We start from the raw sequence: 22,016 nt of genomic DNA, 5'->3' as shown, positions 1-22,016 counted from the left end.
GAAGACAACATTAAAACAATAAAGTGGGACTGAGAAACATAGTCATAGATCTTTCATATGGAGAAGAAGACAAGGCGATATAATGAAATAAAAGTTAAGTTTAAACGTAGAAAAATAGGGGTAAATATTAAGGTAAGCACAAAGGAGACTAACAATCCTACTCATCAAAATGAAATACAAGAAAAAAATAGAGACTCAGCAGAAACTAAATCAACAACAATGAATAAGAGAAAAAGACAATATATAAAAATACTCAGCACAAAAAAATTAAGCAGGAAAAATAAGCTGTCAACAACACACAAAAAAAGACATCAAAATGACAGCACTAAATTCATACCTATCCATAATTACGCTGAATGTAAATGGAATAAATGCACCAATAAAGAGACAGAGAGTGGCAGAATGGATGAAAAAAACCACAATCTGTCTATATGCTGCCTACAAGAGACACACCTTAAAGACTTAGAGACACAAACAAACTAAAACTCAAATTTGGAAAAGAACATATCAAGCAAAAAACAATCAAAAAAGAGCAGGAGTGGCAATATTAATTTCTGATAAAATAGACTTTAAAGTTAAATCCACCACAAAGGATAAGGAAGGACACTATATATAATGATTAAAGGGACAATATACCAGGAGGATATAACCATATTTAAATATTTATGCACCCAGTGACAGGGCTGCAAGATACATAATACAAACTCTAACAGCATTGAAAAGTGAAATACACAGCTCCACAATTTAGTAGGAGACTTCAACACACCACTTTCAGTGAAGGACTAGACATCCAGAAAGAAGCTCAATAAAGATACAGAAGATCTAAATGCCACAATCAACCAAATTGACCTCATAGACATACAGAACACTCCACCCAGCAGCAGCCGAGTACAATTTATTTCCAATGCACGTGGAACATTCTCTAGAATAGACCACATATTAGGTCATAAAGCAAGCCTTAGCAGAATCCAAAACATTGAAATATTACAAAACATCTTCTCTGACCATAAGGCCATAAAAGTAGAAAACAATAACAGGAAAAGCAGGAAAAGAAATCAGACGCTTGGAAAGTGAACAATACCCTGCTCAAAAACGACTGGGTTATAGAAGACATCAAGGATGGAATAAAGAAATTCATAGAATCCAATGAGAATGAAAACACTTCCTATCAGAACCTTTGGGACACAGTGAAAGCGGTGCTCAGAGGTCAATTTATATCAATAAATGCACACATACAAAAAGAAGGAAGGGTCAAAATCAAAGACTTATCCCTACAACTTGAACACATAAAAAGAGAGCAACAAAAGAAACCCTCACGTACCAGAAGAAAGCAAATAATAAAAATTGGAGCAGAATTAAATGAAATAGAGAACAGAAACACAATAGAAAGAGTTAACAAGACCAAAATTTGGTTCTTTGAAAAAATTAACAAAATTGATAAACCATTGGCCAAGCTGACAAAAAAACAGGGGAAGCAAATAACCCAAATCAGAAATGAGATGGGTAATATTACAACAGACTGAACTGAAATTAAAAGAATCATATCAATTTACTATGAAAAATTGTACTCTAACAAATTTGAAAACCTAGAAGAAATGGATGAATTTCAAGGCACACTACCTACCTAAACTAACAGAAACAGAGCTAAACTAAATAAACCCACAGCAAAAGAAGAGATTGAAAAGGTAATCAAAAAACTCCCAACAACAACAACAAAAAAAACCCTGGCCTGGACGGCTTCACTGCAGAGTTCTACCAAACTTACAGAGCAGAGTTAACACCACTACTAGTAAGGGTATTTCAGAGCATAGAAAAGGATGGAATATTTCCAAACTCATTCTATGAAGCCAGCATATCCCTGATACCAAAACCAGGTAGAGACACCACAAGAAACGAAAATTCCAAACGTACATCCCTAATGAACTTAGATGCAAAAATCTTCAACAAAATTCTAGCCAATAGAATTCAACAAATTGTGAAAAAATAATTCACCATGACCAAGTGGGATTCATACCAGGTATGCAGGGATGGTTCAACATTAGAAAAAAAATTAATGTAATCCATCATATAAATAAAATGAAAGACAAGAACCACCCGATCTTATCAATTGATGCACAAAAGGCATTTGACAAAGTTCAACACCCATTCATGATAAAAACTCTCAGCAAAATAGAAATAGAAGGAAAATTCCTCAACATAATAAAGGGCATTTATACAAAGCCAACAGCCAACATCATCTTAAATGGAGGGAGTCTGAAAGCATTCCCCTTGAGAATGGGAATGAGACAAGGATGCTCTTTATCACCACTCTTATTCAACATTGTGCTGGAGGTCCTAGCCAGAGCAATTAGGCTAGATAAAGAAATAAAGGGCATCCAGATTGGCAAGGAAGAAGTCAAAGTATCTCTATTTGCAGATGACACAGAAAACCCTAAGGAATCCTCCAGAAAACTACTGAAACTAATAGAAGAGTTCAGCAGAGTATCGGGATACAAGATAAACACACAAAAATCAGTTGGATTCCTCTACACCAACAAAAAGAACATTGAAAGGGAAATCACCAAATCAATACCATTTACAGGAGCCCCCAAGAAGATAAAATACTTAGGAATAAATCTTACCGGAGACGTAAAAGACCTATACAAAGAAAACTACAAGACACTACCGCAAAAAACCAAAAGAGACGTACATAAGTGGAAAAACATACCTTGCTCATTGATAGGAAGACTTAACATTGTAAAAATGTCTATTCTACCAAAAGTGCTGTATACACACAAAGCAATTCCGATACAAATTCCAACTGTATTTTTTAATGAGATGGAGAAACAAATCACCAACTTCATATGGAAGGGAAAGAGGCGCTGGATAAGTAAAGCATAACTGAAAAAAGAAGAACAAAGTGGGAGGCCTCACTCTGCCTGATTTTAGAACCTATTATACAGCCACAGTAGTCAAAACAGCCTCGTACTGGTACAACAGATACATAGACCAATGGAACAGAATTGAGAATCCAGACATAAATCCATCCACATATGAGCAGTTGATATTTGACAAAGGCCCCAAAACAGTTAAATGGGTGAAAAGGCAGTCTTTTTAACAAATGGTGCTGGCATAACTGGATATCCATCTGCAAAAAAATGAAACAAGACCCATACCTCACTCCATGCACAAAAACTGACTTTAAAATGCATCAAAGAGCTAAATATAAAATCTAAAACAGTAAAGATCATGGAAGAAAAAATAGGGACAATGCTAGGAACCCTAATACATGGCATAAACAGTATACAGAACATTACTAACAATGCAGAAGAGAAACTGGATAACTGGGAGCTCCTAAAAATCAAGCACCTATGCTCATCCAAAGCTTTCACCAAAAGAGTAAAAAGATTACCTACAGAGTAGGAAAAAGTTTTTAGCTATGACATTTCCCATCAGCACCTGATCTCTAAAATCTACATGATACTGCAAAACTAACTACAAAAAGACAAATAACCCAGTTAAAAAATGAGCAAAGGATATGAACAGGCACTTCTCTAAAGAAGACATTTAGGTAGCTAACAGATAAATGAGGAAATGCTCACGATCATTAGCCATTAGAGAAATGCAAATCAAAACTACAATGAGATTCCATCTCACTCCAACAAGGCTGGCATTAATCCAAAAAACACAAAATAAATATGTTGGAGAGGTTGTGGAAAGACTGGAACACACAGCAGGTGTGAACATAAAATAGTACAACCACTTTGGAAATCAATTGGGCACTTCCTTAAAAAACTAGAAATAGAACTACCATATGATCCAGCAATCCCACTCCTTGGAACACATCCTAGAGAAGTAAGAGCCTTTACATGAACAGAGATACACACACCCATGTTCATTGCAGCACTGTTTACAATAGCAAAAAGATGGAAGCAGCCAGGGTGCCCATCAACAGATGAATGGATAAATAAATTGTGGTATTTTCACACAATGGAATACTACCCATCAATAAAGAACAATGAGGAATCTGTGAAACATTTCATAACATGGAGGAATCTGGATGGCATTGTGCTAAGTGAAATTAGTCAGTTGCAAAAGGACAAATATTGTATGAGACCACTGTTATAAGAACTCGAAAAATAGTTTAAACAGAGAAGAAGATATTCTTTGATGGTTACAAGAGTGAGAAGGGAGGGAGGGAGGGGGTATTCACTAATTAGATAGTAGATAAGAACGATTTTAGGTGAAGGGAAAGACAATACACAATACAGGAGAGGTCAGCACAACTGGACTAAACCAAAAGAAAAGAAGTTTCCTGAATAAACTGAACGCTTCGAAGGCCAGCGTAGCAGGGGCAGGGGTCTGGGGACCATGGTTTTAGGGGACATCTAAGTCAATTGGCATAATAAAATCTATTAAGAAAACATTCTGCATCCCACTTTGGAGAGTGGCGTCTAGGGTCTTAAACACTAGCTAGTGGCTATCTAAGATGCATCAATTGGTCTCAACACACCTGGAGCAAAGGAGAATGTAGAACACCAAAGACACAAGGTAATTATGAGCCCAAGAGACAGAAAGGGCCACCTAAACCAGAGACTCCATCAGCCTGAAACCAGAAGAACTAGATGGTGTCCAGTTACAACTGATGACTTTCCTGACAGGGAACACAACAGAGAATCCCTGATGGAGCAGGAAAGCAGTGGGATGCAGACCTCAAATTCTCATAAAAAGACCAGATTTAATGGTCTGACTGAGACTAGAAGGACCCTGGAGGTCATGGTCCCCAGATCTTCTGTTAGGTCAAGACAGGAAACATTCCCAAAGCCATCTCCTCAAACAGGGATTGGACTGGACTATGGGATAGAGAATGATACTGATGAATAGGGAGCTTCTTGGATCAAGTAGACTCATGAGACTATGTGGGGAGCTCCCGCCTGGAGAGGAGATGAAAAGGCAGAAAGAGTCAGAAGCTGGCTGAATGGACATGAAAATAGGCGGCGGGTGGGGGGGGGGAGGCGGGTGTGGAGTGTGCTGTCTCATTAGAGGGAGAGCAGCTAGGAGGAGTATATAGCAAGGTGTATATAAATTTTTGTATGAGAGACTGCCTTGATTTGTAAACTTTCACTTAAAGCACAACAAAAAATTTTAAAAAATGAACACAGTTCAATCATCAATCATTTGGAAAGCAGTGGAATTGAAAACTCTTCTCTGAACAATTAGTGTATTCACAGAGAGTGATTAAGGCTCTGGGATGCCACAGTGCTCCAATGTGCTAGAAGTGACACTTTAGCAGAGAGGTTTGTTAAACCAACTGGCTGGGGTAAAGTTATTTGCAAAAATGGAAACCAAGATCCTAACAAGTCCCTTTTACTTGCAGTTATGAACAAATTTGAAAGCATAAAGCTTACATAAGGACATCATGCTTGGCAAAGTACAGGGTCAGCAGAAAAGAGGAAGACCCTCAACGAGGTGGATTGATACAGTGGCTGCAACAATGGGCTCAAGCATAACAACGATTGTAAGGATGGCCTAGGACCGGGCAGTGTTTCGTTCTGTTTTGCATAGGGTCCCTATGAGTCAGAACCCACTTGACGGCATCTAACAACAACAACAACAGCAAGTGTTGTTCTGCTGAAACATACCAGTTTCCTGATAAGGCCTAAAAAAATGTTAGGCATTAGTGAGCTGAAATGGACTGGCTTTGGCAATTTTGAATCAGACAATCCTATGGCCTACTATGCCGGGAATGACAACTTAAATAGGAATGGCATTGCATTCATTGTCAAAAAGAACATTTCAAGATCTATCCTGAAGTACAACGCTGTCAGTGATAGGATAATATTCATACGCCTACAAGAAAGACCAGTTGATACAACTATTATTCAAATTTACGCACAAACCACTAAGGCCAAAGATGAAGAAATTGAAGATTTTCACCAGCTTCTACAATCTGAATTTGATCAAACATGCAATCAGGATGCATTGATAATTACTGGTGATTGAATTGTGAAAGTTGGAAACCAAAAGGAAAGGAAGGATTGGTAGTTGGAAAATATGGCCTTTATGATAGAAACAATGCCAAAGATCGCATGATAGAATTTTGCAAGACCAAAGACTTCTTCATTGCAAATACCTTCTTTCACCAACGTACATGGTGACTGTACACATGGACCTCACCAGATGGAATACACAGGAATCTAATCGACTACATCTGTGGAAAGAGACAATGGAAAAGCTCAATATCATTGGTCAGAACAAGGCCAGGGGCCGACTGTGGAACAGACCATCAATTGCTCATATGCAAGTTCAAGTTGAAACTGAAGAAAATTAGAACAAGTCCACGAGAGCCAAAGTATGACCTTGAGTAATCCCGCCTGAATTTAGAGACCATCTCAAGCATAGATTTGACGTGTTGAATGCTAATGATCAAAGACCAGATGAGTTCTGGAATGACATCAAGGATTTCATACATGAAGAAAGCAAGAGATCATTGAAAAGACATGAAAGAAAGAACAGACCAAGATGGATGTCAGAGGAGACTCTGAAACTTGCTCTTGGATGTTGAGTAGCTAAAGCAAAAGGAAGAAATGATGAAGTGAAGGAACTGAACTGAGGATTCAAAAGGGCAGCTCGAGAAGACAAAGTATTATAATGACATGTGCAAAGAGCTGGAGACAGAAAACCTAAAGGGAAGAACATGCTTGGCATTTCTCAAGCTGAAAGAACTGAAGAAAAAATTCAAGCCTCGAGTTGCAATAGTGAAGGATTCTCTAGGGAAAATATTAAGCAACACTTATGTGCTATTTTCACATAAGTTCACATTAAAAGAAGATGGAAGGAATACACAGAGTCTTTATACAAAAAAAATTAGTTGATGTTCAACCATTTCAAGAGGTAGCAAATGATCAGGAACCGATGGTACTGAAGAAAGAAGTCAGAGCTGCACTGAAGGCATTGGTGAAAAACAAGTCTCCAGGAATTGACGCAATATCAATTGAGATGTTTCAACAAACAGATGCAGCGCTGGAGGTGCTCACTTGTCTATGCCAAGAAATTTGGAAGACAGCAACCTGCCCAACCTACTGGAAGTAATCCATATTTATGCCTATTCCCAAGAAAGGTGTTGCAAACGAATGTGGAAATTATCAAACAATATCATTAATATCACGTGCAAGCAAAATTTTGCTGAAGATCATTCAAAAGTGGCCGCGGCAGTATTTCCACAATGAACTACCAGAAATTCAGGCCGGATTCAGAAGAGGACATGGAACCAGGGATATCATTGCTGATGTCAGATGGATCGTGGCTGAAAGCAGAGAATACCAGAAGGATGTTTACCTGTGTTTTATTGAGTATGCAAGGGCATTTGACTTTGTGGATCATAACAAATTATGGATAACATTGTGAAGAATAGGAATTCCAGAACACTTAATTGTGCTCATGAGGAACCTTTACATAGATCAAGAGGCAGTCATTTGAGCAGAACGAGGGGATATTGGGTGGTTTAAAGTCAGGAAAGGTGTGTGTCAGGGTTGTATCCTTTCACCGTACCTATTCAATCTGTATTATAATCCAAGAAGCTGGACTATATGAAGAAGAACGGGGCATCAGGATTGGAGGAAGACTCATTAACAATCTGCGTTATGCAGATGACACATCCTTGCTTGCTGCAAGTGAAGACGACTTGAAGCACTTACTGATGAAGCTCAAAGAACACAGCCTTCAGTATGGATTATACTTCAACATAAAGACAGCAAAAATCCTCACAACTAGACCAATAAGCAACATCATGATAAGCGGAGAAAAGATTGAAGTTGTCAAGGATTTCATTTTACTTGGATCCACAATCAACTCCCATGGAAACAGCAGTTGAGAAATTAAAAGGTACATTGTATTGGGCAAACCTGCTGCAAAAAACCTCTTTAAAGTGTTAAAAAGCAAAGATGTCACTTTAAGGGCTAAAGTGCGCCTGACTCAAGCCATGATGTTTTCAAATCGCCTCGTATGCATGTGAAAGCTGGACAATAAGGAAGACTGAGAAAGAACTGACACCTTTGAATTGTGGTGTTGGCGAAGAATATCGAATATACCATAGACTGCCAAAAGAATGAACGAGTCTGTCTTGGAAGAAGTACATCCAGAATGCTCCTTAGAAGCAAGGATGACGAGACAACATCTTACACACTTTGGACACGTTGTCAGGGGGGATCAGTCCCTGGAGAAGGATATCATGCCTGGTAAAGTAGAGGGTCATGGAAAAAGAGGAAGACACTCAACGAGATGGATTGACACAGTGGCTGCCTGCAGCAGTGGGCTCAAGCATAACAATGATTGTGAGCATGGCACGAGACGGGGCGGTAGTTCGTTCTGTGATACATAGGGTCACTATGAGTCTGAACTGACTCGACGGCACCTAACAACAACAACAACAACAGAGAGTGAATCTCTGATCACTGAAACAATGTCGTAAAATTTAGTGGAAAAGTGCTGTATTCATTTCCTAAGACTGGTAGTAATAAAGTACTATAAACTTGATGACTTAAAACAATTGAAATTTATTGTCTTACAGCTCTGGATGCTGGAAGTCTGAATTCAGGGTGTCAGGAAGACCATGCTTTCTCTGAAGGCTCTAGGAGAACATCTTTCCTTGCCTCTTCCAAACTTTTGGTAGCTCCAGGTATTCCTTGGCTTGTGGCAACATAATACCAATTCTTGTCTCTGTCTTGACATGGCTATCTTCCCTCTGTGTCTGTTTGTGCCTGTGTCTCTTCTCTTTCATAAGGATACCAGTCATATTGGATTAGAGCCCACCATACTTCAATATGACCTCACATTTACTGAACTAATTATACCCGCAAAAATGCCATTTTCACATAAGGTCACATTCACAGGTACTGGGGGTTATGACTTCAACGTATCTTTTTGGGAGGAGATACAATTCAATCCATAACGGACTTTCCTTTGGCCCTCCAAAATTTATGCCTATCCCCCAAAGGCTTAATGTATTCCAGCATTTACTCTAAATCCAAAATCTCATCCAGATATAATCAACTCAAAAAGTCCCAAATGTCATCTTCTAAATCATCTAAACCAGGTATGGCTGAGACCCTGGGTTTGGTCCATCCTAGAGTAAAATTTCTCTCCATCGTGGACCTTTCAAACCTAGAAAAGAAGTTACCCGCTTCCAAAACACAATGGTGAGACAGAATAAGGTAGGTATTCCCATTCCAAAAGGGAGAAATTAGAAGGGAAAAAGGGGTCATGGGCTCCAAGCTGGTTCAAAACCCAGCAGGGCAAATTCCGTTAGATTTCAAGGCCTGAGAATAATTTTCTTTGGCTTGAATCCACCCTTTGGGCTCACAGAGGCCCTACTGGGCCCGGGGAGGCCCCACTGGCCTTTGAGCTACCCTGGGCTGAGGCAGCCAGGACTTCTCCATCAGCAGTGGTTGACCCTCTGAAACCAAGAAGGCGATGGCCCTGCCCTCTAGGTGGCCCCACCCTCTGCAACCAGGGAGATGATGGCTCTGCAGATCCCCATGCACCTATATCAATGGCCCCTTTCCTCTTTCGGGAGGATACGATTCAACCCATAACAAGTACTTCTTATACAGCTTTGACTTTTTCCACTTACAACTGTTTGTACTTTCATCAACTTGTCTATATGGTCAATTGCAGGCTTCTGCTTGTCATTCGTTCTACTTGCTAGTGACCACAGAATCTTAAAAGCATCCTCCACACACCTCAGAATTTCTGGATATGCAAATTAAAAGTAATTTTAATGCTCAAGACAGTGACGCAAGTTAGTAGAATGTCTAATATTACAATTACTCCTACATTGTAGGTAATACACCTCTGAAACGGATAAACTCAAAACGATAATTTCTCCCAAGGTAAATATGCATGATTTCATTTTGGGTGATTTGATTTGGAGAAAGATTGTGACTCAGACTTGAATTTTACCATGCATCATTTTCATTTGGATGTTTCGCCATCACGCCAGATTTAATTTGTCCACGTCTGAACTGGGTGTTTTTCTTCTCAGTGAGGCTGTCTTCCCAATTTACCCATTTCTATTCCCACAGTGTTCTCACCTCATTCCAAGCTCTTGCCATTTCGACTTATTCAGTGAGTCCACAAATATTTATTGAACATCTACCACATGCCAGGCACTGGGAATACAGCGGTGAGCAAAGAGATGAAGTCTCTGCCTGTATGGTCTTGTGATCAAGGCAGACATCAATAAGCACACTCAAACAAATGTAAAACTGCAGCTGTGATGAGTACTCTGAAGAAGAGGTATGAGTATAGTGGTATGAATATAAGAGCCAGAATATAGTGGTTTCATCTAGTCATGGAGATCAGGGAAGATAGGTTTCCCTGAAGAAACAATGCATGAGGTGAGATATGAAGAACGAGTAGTTAATCAGATGAAGAAGTGTGGGAAGAACATTCTGAGTAATGGTAACAGCACAGGCAAGAAAAGGAAAGAGTGCGAAGGACTAAAAAGAGATTCATATAGTTGATGCTCAGAAAATAAGGTGGGAACTTAGCACAAATTGAGGCTGGAGAGGTAGATAAGAACCAAACCATGCATAGTGTTGTAGGATCTATTAAGAAAATTTTTTAGCTTATGAGCAATGGAAAGTCACTAAAAGGAGCTGAGTGTGTGGGTTGACATGATCAGATTTTCATTTCAAAAGGATCAATCTGGTTTTATTATGGAACAGATTGGAGGGGGTCCATGAATAGAGGCAGAAAGTCCAGTTGGGAAGCTACAAAAATAGTCCAGGTGAGAGATAGTGGTGGTTTGACCAGGGTGCAATGTGATGGAGAGGGAAAGAAACAGATAGTGTCAAGAGATATGTAGGATATAAGAACTATAGCACAAGGTAATGGGTTGGCTATGATAGGTGAGGGAGAGAATGCAGAAGAGAGAGGGACAGGCTTTTGGTTTGCGTAATTGAATGTATGATGGTGCCATTCACTAAGGAGATATTGGAAGAGGCCTCAGTGTGGAGAGAAGCTAATAAGTTCAAGATGGTACAAGTTGAGTTTGAGGTTTCTATGAGACATCCAGAGATGATGTCAAGTAAGCAATTGGTTATATAAATGTGGAGCTTAAATGGAGATCTGGACGAGAGATATAACTTTCAGATTCATCTGTGTTTAGGTGTAAATTGAAATGTTGTTGTTGTTAGGTGCCGTCGAGTCAGTTCCAACTCGCAGCAACCCTATGCACAACAGAACGAAACACTGCCTGGTCTTGCGCCATCCTTACAATCGTTGTTATACTTGAGCTCATTGTTGCAGCCACTGTGTCAATCCACCTGGTTGAGGGTCTTCCTCTTTTCCGCTGACCCTGTACTCTGCCAAGCACGATGTCCTTCTCCAGGGACTGATCCCTCCTGACAACATGTCCAAAGTATGTAAGACACAGTTTCGCTATCCTTGACTCTAAGGAGCATTCTTGCCGCACTTCTTCCAAGACAGATTTGTTCGTTCTTTTGGCAGTCCATGGTATATTCAATATTCTTCGCCAACACCACAATTCAAAAGCGTCAACTCCTCTTCGGTCTTCGTTATTCATTGTTCAGCTTTCACATGCATATGACGTGATTGAAAATACCATGGCTTGGGTCAGGTGCACCTTAGTCTTCAGGGTGACATCTTTGCTCTTCAACACTTCGAAGAGGTCCTTTGCAGCAGATTTGCCCAATGCAATGTGTCTTTTGATTTCTTGATTGCTGCTTCCATGGCTGTTGATTGTGGATCCAAGTAAAATGAAATCCTTGACAACTTCAGTCTTTTCTCTGTTTATCATGATGTTGCTCATCGGTCCAGTTGTGAGGATTTTTGTTTTCTTTATGTTGAGGTGTAATCCGTACTAAAAGCTGTGGTCTTTGATCTTCATTAGTAAGTGCTTCAAGTCCTCTTCACTTTCAGCAAGCAAGGTTGTGTTATCTGCATAACGCAGGTTGTTAATGAGTCTTCTTCCAATCCTGATGGCCCAGTTCTTCTTCATATAGTCCAGCTTCTCGTATTATTTGCTCAGCATACAGATTAAATAGGTATGGTGAAAGAATACAACCCTGATGCACACCTTTCCTGACTTTAAAACAATCAATATCCCCTAGTTCTGTCCAAACAACTTCCTCTTGATCTATGTAAAGGTTCCTCATGAGCACAATGAAGTGTTCTGGAATTCCCATTCTTCGCAGTGTTATCCATAGTTTGTTATGATCCACACAGTCGAATACCTTTGCATAGTCAATAAAACACAGGTAAACATCCTTCTGGTATTCTCTGCTTTCAGCCAGGATCCATCTGACATCAGCAATGATATCCCTGGTTCCACGTCCTCTTCTGAAACTGGCCTGAATTTCTGGCAGTTCCCTGTCAATATACTGCTTCAGCCGTTTTTGAATGATCTTCAGCAAAATTTTGCTTGCGTGTGATATTAATGATCTTGTTTGATAATTTCCACATTCGTTTGCAACACCTTTCTTGGGAATAGGCATAAATATGGATTACTTCCAGTAGGTTGGGCAGGTTGCTGTCTTCCAAATTTCTTGGCATAGACAAGTGAGCACCTCCAGCGCTGCATCTGTTGGTTGAAACATCTCAATTGATATTTCATCAATTCCTGGAGCCTTGTTTTTTGCCAGTGCCTTCAGAGCAGCTTGGACTTCTTCCTTCAGTACCATCGGTTCCTGATCATGTGCCACCTCTTGAAATGGTTGAATATAGACTTTTTTTTTTGTATAAAGACTCTGTGTATTCCTTCCATCTTTTGATGCTTCCTGCGTCGTTTAATATTTTCCCCATGGAATCCTTCACTATTGGAACTCGAGGCTTGAATTTTTTCTTCAGGTCTTTGAGCTTGAGAAATGCCGAGCGTATTCTTCCCTTTTGGTTTTCCATCTCCAGCTCTTTGCACATGTCATTATAATACTTTACTTTGTCTTCTCGAGAGGCCCTTTGGAATCTTCTGTTCAGTTCTTTTACTTCATCAATTCTTCCTTTTTGTTTAGCTGCTCGACGCTCGAGAGCAAGTTTCAGAGTCTCCTCTGACATCCGTCTTGGTCTTTTCTTTCTTTCCTGTCTTTTCAGTGACCTCTGGCTTTCTTCATGGATGATGTCCTTGATGTCATTCCGCAACTCGTTTTGTCTGCGGTCACTAGTGTTCAATTCATGAAATCTATTCTTGAGATAGTCGCTAAATTCAGGTGGGGTACACTCAAGGCCATATTTTGGCTCTTATGGACTTGCTCTGATTTTCTTCAGTTTCAGCTTGAACTTGCATAATAGCAATTGATGGTCTGTTCCACAGTCAGCCCCTGGCCTTGTTCTGACTGATGATATTGAGCTTTTCCACCGTCTCTTTCCGCAGATGTAGTCAATTTGATTTCTGTATGTTCCATCTGGCGAGGTCCATGTGTATAGTTGCCGTTTATGTTGGTGAAAGAAGGTATTTGCAATGAAGAAGTCGTTGGTCTTGCAAAATTCTATCATTCGATCTCCGGCATTGTTTCCATCACCAAGGCCATATTTTCCAACTACTGATCCTTCTTCTTTGTTTCCAACTTTTGCATTCCAATCACCAGTAATTATCAATGCATCTTGATTGCATGTTCGATCAATTTCAGACTGCAGCAGCTGATAAAAATCTTCTATTTCTTCGTCTTTAGCCCTAGTGTTTGGTGCGTAAACATGAATAATAGTCGTATTAACTGGTCTTCCTTGTAGGCATATGGATATTATCTTATCACTGACGGTGTTGTACTTCAGGATAGATCTTGAAACGTTCTTTTTGATGATGAATGCAACACCATTTCTCTCGAGTTGTCATTCCTGGCATAGTAGACTATATGATTGTCTGATTCAAAATGGCCAATACCAGTCCATGTCAGCTTACTGATGCCTAGGATATTGATGTTTATGCATTCCATTTCATTTTTGACGATTTCCAATTTTCCTAGACTCATACTTTGTACATTCCAGGTTCTGATTATTAATGGATGTTTGCAGCTGTTTCTTCTCATTTTGAGTCATGCCACATCAGCAAATGAAGGTTCCCAAAGGCTTTACTCCATCCATGTCATTAAGGTCGACTCTATTTTGAGGAGGCAGTTCTTCCCCAGTCATCTTTTGAGTGCCTTCCAACCTGGGGAGCTCATCTTCCAGCACTATATCAGACAATATTCTGCTGCTATTCATAAGGTTTTCACTGACTAATGCTTTTCAGAAGTAGACTGCCGGGTCCTTCTTCTTTGTCTGGAAGCTCAGCTGAAACCTGTCCTCCATGGGTGACCCTGCTTGTATCTGAATACCGGTGGCATAGCTTCCAGCATCACAGCAACACACAAGCCCCCACAGTACGACAAACTGACAGACACGTGGGAGTAAATTGAAATACTAGGCGTAAAGAAACGATAGTGTGAGAAAAGAAAAAGTGCTTGGAGCAAGCCTTAAAGAATTCTAATATTTCATGGCCAGGTAAAATAAGGTGAGTCTGCAAAGGTGATAGAGAAGGAGTTATCAGAGAATTAGGAGAAAAACCAAGAGAGTGTTTTGTCATGGAAGCCAATAGAAAGAGTATTTCAAGAAGTGGCAGTGGTCAACATTGTCAAAAATTGTTGGGAGGTCAAGTAAGATGAGAACTGAAAAAATATCCATTGTATTTTAATTTGCCTATATGGAGTCCATTGGTAGCTTTAGTGAATGTCGTTCATTTGAATGATAAGAGCAGATGCCATATTGTTTTTGTTGTAGTTGTTAGGTGCCGTCGAGTCAGCTCTGACTCATAGCGACCCTATGCACAACAGAACGAAACACTGCCCGGTCCTGCGCCATCCTCACAAGCATTGTTATGCTTAAGCCCATTGTTGCAGCCACTGTGTCAATCCACCTCGTTGAGGGTCTTCCTCTTTTCCGCTGACCCTGTACTCTGCCAAGCATGATGTCCTTCTTCAGTGACTGATCCCTCCTGAGAACATGTCCAAAGCATGTGAGATGCAGTCTGGCCATTCTTGCTTCTAAGGAGCGTTCTGGTTGTACTTTTTCCAAGACAGATTCATTTGTTCTTCTGGCAGTCGTTGGTACATTCAGTATTCTTCACCAACACCACAATTCAAAGGCATCAGTTCTTCTTCGGTCTTCCTTATTGATTGTCCGGCTTTCACATGCATATGACGCAATTGAAAATACCGTGGCTTGGGTCAGACGCACCTTAGTCTTCAATGTGACATCTTTGCTTTTCAACACTTTGAAGAGGTCCTTTACAGCAGAGTTACCCAATGCAATGCGTCTTTTGATTTCTTGATTGCTGCTTCCATGGGTGTTGATTGTGGATCCAAGTAAAATGAAATCCTTGACAACCTCAGTCTTTTCTCTGTTAACCATGATGTTGCACATCGTTGACTATACACATGGACCTCGCTAGATGGAACACACAGAAATCAAATAGACTACATCTGTGGAAAGAGACGATGGAAAAGCTCAATATCATCAGTCAGAACAAAGCCAGGGGCCGACTGCAGAACAGACCATCAATTGCTCATATGCAAGTTCAAGCTGAAACGGAAGAAAATCAGAGCAAGTCCACAAGAGCCAAAATATGACCTTGAGTATATCCCACCTGAACTTAGAGACCATCTGAAGAATAGATTTGATGCATTGAACACTGGTGACCAAAGACCGGAGGAGTTGTGGAATGACTTCAAGGACATCATACATGAAGAAGGCAAGAGGTCATTGAAAAGACAGGAAAGAAAGAAAAGACCAAGATGGATGTCGGAGGAGACTCTGAAGCTTGCTCTAGAGCGTTGAGCAGCTAAAGCAAAAGGAAGAATTGATAAAGTAAAAGAACTGAACATTATGTTCCAAAGGGCCTCTTGAGAAGACAAAGTAGAGTATTATAATGACATGTGCAAAGAGCTGGAAATGGAAAACCAAAAGGGAAGAACACACTCAGCGTTTCTCAAGCTGAAAGAACTGAAGAAAAAATTCAAGCCTCGAGTTGCAATAGTGAAGGATTCTATGGGGAAAATATTAAATGATGCAGGTAGCATCAAAAAAAGATGGAAGGAATACACAGAGTCATTATACCAAAAAGAATTAGTCGATGTTTAACCATTTCAAGAAGTAGCATATGATCAGGAACTGATGGCACCGAAGGAAGAAGTCCAAGCTGCTCTGAAGGCATTGTTCAAAAACAAGGCTCCAGGAATTGATGGAATATCAATTGAAATGTTTCAGCAAATGGATGCAGCACTGGAGGTGCTCACTCCTCTATGCCAAGAAATATGGAAGACAGCTTCCTGGCCAACTGACTGGAAGAGATCCATATTTATGCCTATTCCCAAGAAAGGTGATCCAACTGAATGTGGAAATTATAGAACAATGTCATTAATATCACACGCAAGCAAAATTTTGCTGAAGATCATTCAAAAATGGCTGCAGCAGTATATCGACATGGAACTGCCAGAATTCAGGCTGGTTTCAGAAGAGGACGTGGAACCAGGGATATCATTGCTGATGTCAGATGGACCCTGGCTGAAAGCAGAGAATACCAGAAGGATGTTTACCTGTGTTTTATTGACTATGCAAAGGCATTCGACTGTGTGGATCATAACAAATTATGGATAACGTTGCGAAGAATAGGAATTCCAGAACACTTCATTGTGCTCATGAGGAACCTTTACATAGATCAAGAGGCAGTTGTTTGGACAGAAGAAGGGGATACTGATTGGTTTAAAATCAGGAAAGGTGTGCACCAGGGTTGTATTCTTTCACCATACCTATTTAATCTGTATGCTGAGCAAATAATCCGAGAAGCTGGACTATATGAAGAAGAACTGGGCCATCAGGATTGGAAGAAGACTCATTAACAACCTGCGTTATGCAGATGACACAACCTTGCTTGCTGAAAGTGAAGAGGACTTGAAGCACTTACTAATGAAGATCAAAGACCACAGCCTTCAGTATGGATTGCACCTCAACATAAAAAAAGACAGCAAAAATCCTCACAACTGGATCAATGAGCAATGAGATGCCATATTAGTGTTGGTTAAAGAATGAAGTGAGGAGAATTGTGGGCAGTGAGAAAGTGAAGACAGCCAATATATTAGTTTCCTAGGCATGACACAAAAAAATACCACAAACCGGGTGACTTACAAGAACAGAAATTTGTTGCCTCACAGTTCTGGACCAGGAGTCCAAATCAATGTGTTGGAGGGGCCATGCTCCCTCAGAAGCTCTAGGGAAAGATTTTTCCTTGTTTCTCTCAGCTCCTGGTAGCCCTAGGTATTCCTTGGCTTGTAGATGCATTTTCACATGGCCATTCTACCTCTGTCTGTCTCTCTGCGTCTCTCTCCTCTTTTGAAAAGACATCACTCAGATTGGATTTGAATCTACCCTGCCCTAATGTGACCTCAATATAAAGATAACATATTCAAAGACCCTATTTCCAAACATAGTCACGTTCACAGATATTGGGGGTTAGGAATTCAATATATGTTCCTGGGGGACAAAACTCAATCCCTAACAGTCAGTATATAGAAACTTCCTCTGAAGAAGTTTGGGTGTGAGCAGAGGGGAATGATGGAGCAGTACCTGGACAGGGTTGTGGGATTTTTAGTTTTTTTTTGGAAGTGACTTGGACATATTTTAAATTGAAAGGAAAAATCTCATTAGAGAAATAAAAGATAACTGATGGTGTAAGGTTTCTGAGGCAGTTAAGAGGTGACAGGATCTAAAGCACAGTTGAGTTTCTGTCCAATGACTTCAATTATTTTTTTCTGTGAAGTAGGAGGTGCAGTTATTTGATAAACATGTGGGAGTGAGGTGTGTGTAGGAGGTTTGAGGATGGGGAAGATTTGAAATAGTTATTGCACAGAGTAGGCGCACAAATTGACTAGAGAAAAGCAGGATGGCTCAGCAGTGTGAAGGGCTATTTGAGGTTGGTGATAACGAATTTATAGCAATATTAATTTTCCCTGTCATGATACTGTATCCAGCAGTGCTTGACTGCTTGAGTGCAGATATGGAGGAGATGGGTAATTGGGTTGGTCCAGAGTTGGGGTCATCTGGTGAGTGAGGGTGACAAAGAGGACTCTACCAGCTTTCTGAAGAGTTTCCTTGTCTTCAAGATTTTGTCTCATTCCTACCCATTCTGTATATTGTTGTTTTCAGGTGCCGTCAAGTCGGCTCTGACTCATAGCAACCCTACGCACAACAGAACGAAACACTGCCCAGTCCTGCGCCATCCTCACGATCGTTGTTATGCTTAAGCCCATTGTTGCAGCCACTGTGTCAATCCATCTCATTGAGGTTCTTCCTCTTTTTTCGCTGACCCTTTACTTTACCAAGCATGATGTCCTTCTCCAGGGACAGATCCCTCCTGATAACATGTCTAAAGTATGTGAGACATAGTCTCACCATCCTTGCTTCTAAGGAGCATTCTGATCATGCTTCTTCCAAGACAGACCCGTTTGTTCTTTTGGCAGTCCATGGTATATTCAATATTCTTTGCCAATACCATAATTCAAAGGCATCAATTCTCCTTTGGTCTTCCTTATTCATAGACCAGCTTTCACATGCATATGAGGTTACTGAAAACACCATGGCTTAGGTCAGGCACACCTTAGTCTTCAAGGTGACATCTTCGCTCTTCAACATTTTAAAGAGGTCTTTTGCAGCAGATTTGTCCAGTGCAGTGTGTCTTCTGATTTCTTGACTGCTGCTTCCATGGGTGTTGATTGCGGATCCGAGTAAAATGAAATCCTTGACAACTTCAATCTTTTCTCTGTTTATCATGATGTTGCTTATTGGTCCAGTTGTGAGGATTTTTATTTTCTTTTTGTTGAGGTATAATCCATACTGAAGGCTGTGGTCTTTGATCTCCATCAGTAAGTGCTTCAAGTCCTCTTCACTTTCAGCAAATGAGGTGGTGTCATCTGCATATCACAGGTTGTTGATGAGTCTTCCTCCGATGCTTATGCCCCACTCGTCTTCATAGAGTCCAGCTTCTCAGATTATTTGGTCAGCATACAGATAGGGTGAAAGGATACAACCCTGACACACACCTTTCCTGACTTTAAACCAATCAGTATCCCCTTGTTCTGTTTGAACGACTGCCTCTTGGCCTATGCACAAGTTCCTCATGAGCACAATTAAGTGTTCTGGAATTCCCATTCTTCACAATGTTATCCATAATTTGTTATGATCCACGTAGTTGAATTCCTTTGCATAGTCAATAAAACACAGGTAAACATCTTTCTGGTATACCAAACCAAAACTAAACCCACTGCGATTGAGTCGATTCCGACTCATAGCGACCCTATAGGACAAAGTAGAACTGCTCGATAGAGTTTCCAAGGAGCGCCTAGTGGATTTGAACTGCCGACTTCTTGGTTAGCATGCATAGCACTTAACCACTATGCCACCAGGGTTTCCTCTTCCTGGTGTACTGCCATGAAATTCATTTTCCTTAAAGACTACTGTTTATCAACTCATTCACCTTGATGAAGAATCTCTATCCTTCCAAATAGTGTAGTGGTTATGAGCACAGATGATAGACCTTGGTTTGAATTCCAAGTGTGAACTTGAGTAATTCAAGTAAAGTTTCTGACACTTCGTTTCTTCATCTCTAAAATGGGAATAATTGTATATCTCAATGTTCTTAGGGCATTAAATGAGACAGCATGTAGTACAGTGTTTGGCTTGTACTAAGTGCTCAATACATGGAAACTGGTATAATATTCTCTCATCTGTCTCCTCACGCTCCTATTCAGGTCATCTCCTAACCTGACATTCTTTCTCACTCGTATCTAATATACTCCTTCCCACTCCCAACTAGGCTAATTTTTTTTCCTGCTCCCGGATTCATTGCCATTGTGCCTTTGCCTTCTCTTCCCAAATCCCAGCATTTCTCAAAGGCCTATATCTTCTAAGAGAAACTTTCCTTATTAGCTTGAAGCCAGCATTGATCTCTTGCTCCACTGACTTTCCATTGCACTTCAGAGACATTTGTATATTCTGTTGCTCACTTTATTATAAACTGTACTGGTATTCTATTATATTTTTTTTTAAATATATTATTTTATACATTTAAAAAATATTTCAGTAATATAAGACTTTTCCAATAAGAGTGTGAGCTCTGAGGGGCGGGGGTTTGATGACCATGGTTTCAGGGGACGTCGAAGTCAATTGGCATAATAAAATCTATTAAGAAAACATTCTGCATCCCACCTTGGAGAGAGGTGTCTGGGGTCTTAAACACTAGCAAGCGGCCATCTAAGATGCATCAATTGGTCTTAATCCACCTGGAGCAAAGGAGAATGTAGAACACCAAGGACACAGGGTAATTACGAGCCCAAGAGACAGAAAGGGCCACGTAAACCAGAGACTACATCAGCCTGAGACCAGAATAACTAGATGGTGCCTGGCTACAACCGGTGGCTTCCCTGACAGGGAGCAGGAGAGCAGTGGGATGCAGACCCCAAATTCTCGTAAAAAGACCAGACTTAATGGTCTGACTGAGACTAGAAGGATCCAGTAGTCATGGTCCCCAGACCTGTTAGCCCAAGACAGGAATCATTCCCAAAGCCAACCCTTCGGACAGGGATTGGACTGGACAATGGGACAAAAAAATGATATTTGTGAAGAATGAGCTTCTTGGATCAAGTAGACACATGAGACTATGTTGGCATCTCCTACCTGGCAGGGAGATGAGAGGGCAGAGGAGGTCAGAAGCTGGCCGAATGGACATGAAAAGAGAGAGTGGAGAGAAGGACTGTCCTGTCTCATTACGGGGAGAGCAATTAGGAGTATATAGCAAAGTGTATATAAACTTTTGTATGAGAGACTGACTTGATTTGTAAACTTTCACTTAAAGCACAATAAAAATTAAAAAATAAAAGGTGTGAGCTCTTGGAGGGAAGAAGTATGCCATCAACTCTATGCATTTCTCACAGGGCCTAGAATAGTATTGACAATACTTGTTAAATTTAATTGACTTGAATTGAGACACAAACTAGACTCCAGTAGTCTTCAAAGTGGGGTGCAGATATTTTAAGGGATGCAAAAAACAATCCACTAGTATGCAGGAAAAAATACTGTAGAATTTATTTATATTTATTTTTATCACATTCTTTTGAAATTTCTATTTTTGTGTAAGTTTATGATGTACATAGTATACATTTATAATATCTCTATACATGTATGGAGCCCTGGTGGCACAGTGGTTAAGAACTCGGCTGCTAACCAAGAGGTTGGCAGTTTGAATCCACCAGCCTCTCCTTGGAAACCTGATGGGGCAGTTCTACTCTGTCCTGTGGGGTCTCTATGAGTCAGAATTGACTCAATGGCAATGGGTTTGGTGATTTGGTATACACATGTATACATTATAGATAAATATACATACATAAGTGGTGTATGTTAAAAATTTTTTAATCTTGGGGCTCCAGATCAAAATATTTTCAATCTATAGTGTTTAGACGGGCAATAGAAATTTGACCAAGTCTAAAGTAGCAAGTTTTTACTGACAACCAAACAAAAAAAACCAAGCACATTGCCCTCAAGTCAATTCCGACTCATAGTGACCCTGTAAGACAGAGTAGAACTACCCCCATAGGGTTTCCAGGGAGCACCTGGTGTATCCGAACTGCCAGCCTTTTGGTTAACAGCCGTAGCTCTTAACCACTACACCACCAGGCTTTCCTTACTGACAACAGTTAACTATATTTGAACACTTCCTAAGTGCTCAGGCACTATGCTAAGGGCTTTACATGCATTAATATACTTAATTCTCACAACAATTTTATAAGGTAGGTGTTATTGTAATTCTCACGTTATAGAAGAGAAACTTGAAGCACAGAGAGGTAAAGTAACTAGCCTAAGGGCACCTAATGAATAAATGATGAATCCAGGATTTGAAACTGTATCTATTTGAACCCAAAGCTGGATTTGGAAAGATTTTTAACTACAAAATTTAATTTTGTTGATGAATATAGAACTATTCAGATTATATATTTCTT

General features: G+C 40.2%; 1 protein-coding gene across 1 annotated transcript in view; it reads left to right on the top strand.

The window, feature by feature from the left end:
• ADGRG4 (adhesion G protein-coupled receptor G4) overlaps nucleotides 1–22,016 on the top strand; it is a 140,140-nt gene that overhangs the window by 32,523 nt on the left and 85,601 nt on the right. The gene's annotated exons all lie outside the window — the stretch shown is intronic.

This window comes from Elephas maximus, chromosome X, assembly GCF_024166365.1.
Source record: "Elephas maximus indicus isolate mEleMax1 chromosome X, mEleMax1 primary haplotype, whole genome shotgun sequence".
Taxonomy (NCBI): Eukaryota; Metazoa; Chordata; class Mammalia; order Proboscidea; family Elephantidae; genus Elephas; species Elephas maximus.
The sequence above is the reverse complement of the archived record's forward strand: the minus strand, read 5'-3'. Positions and strand labels throughout refer to the sequence as shown.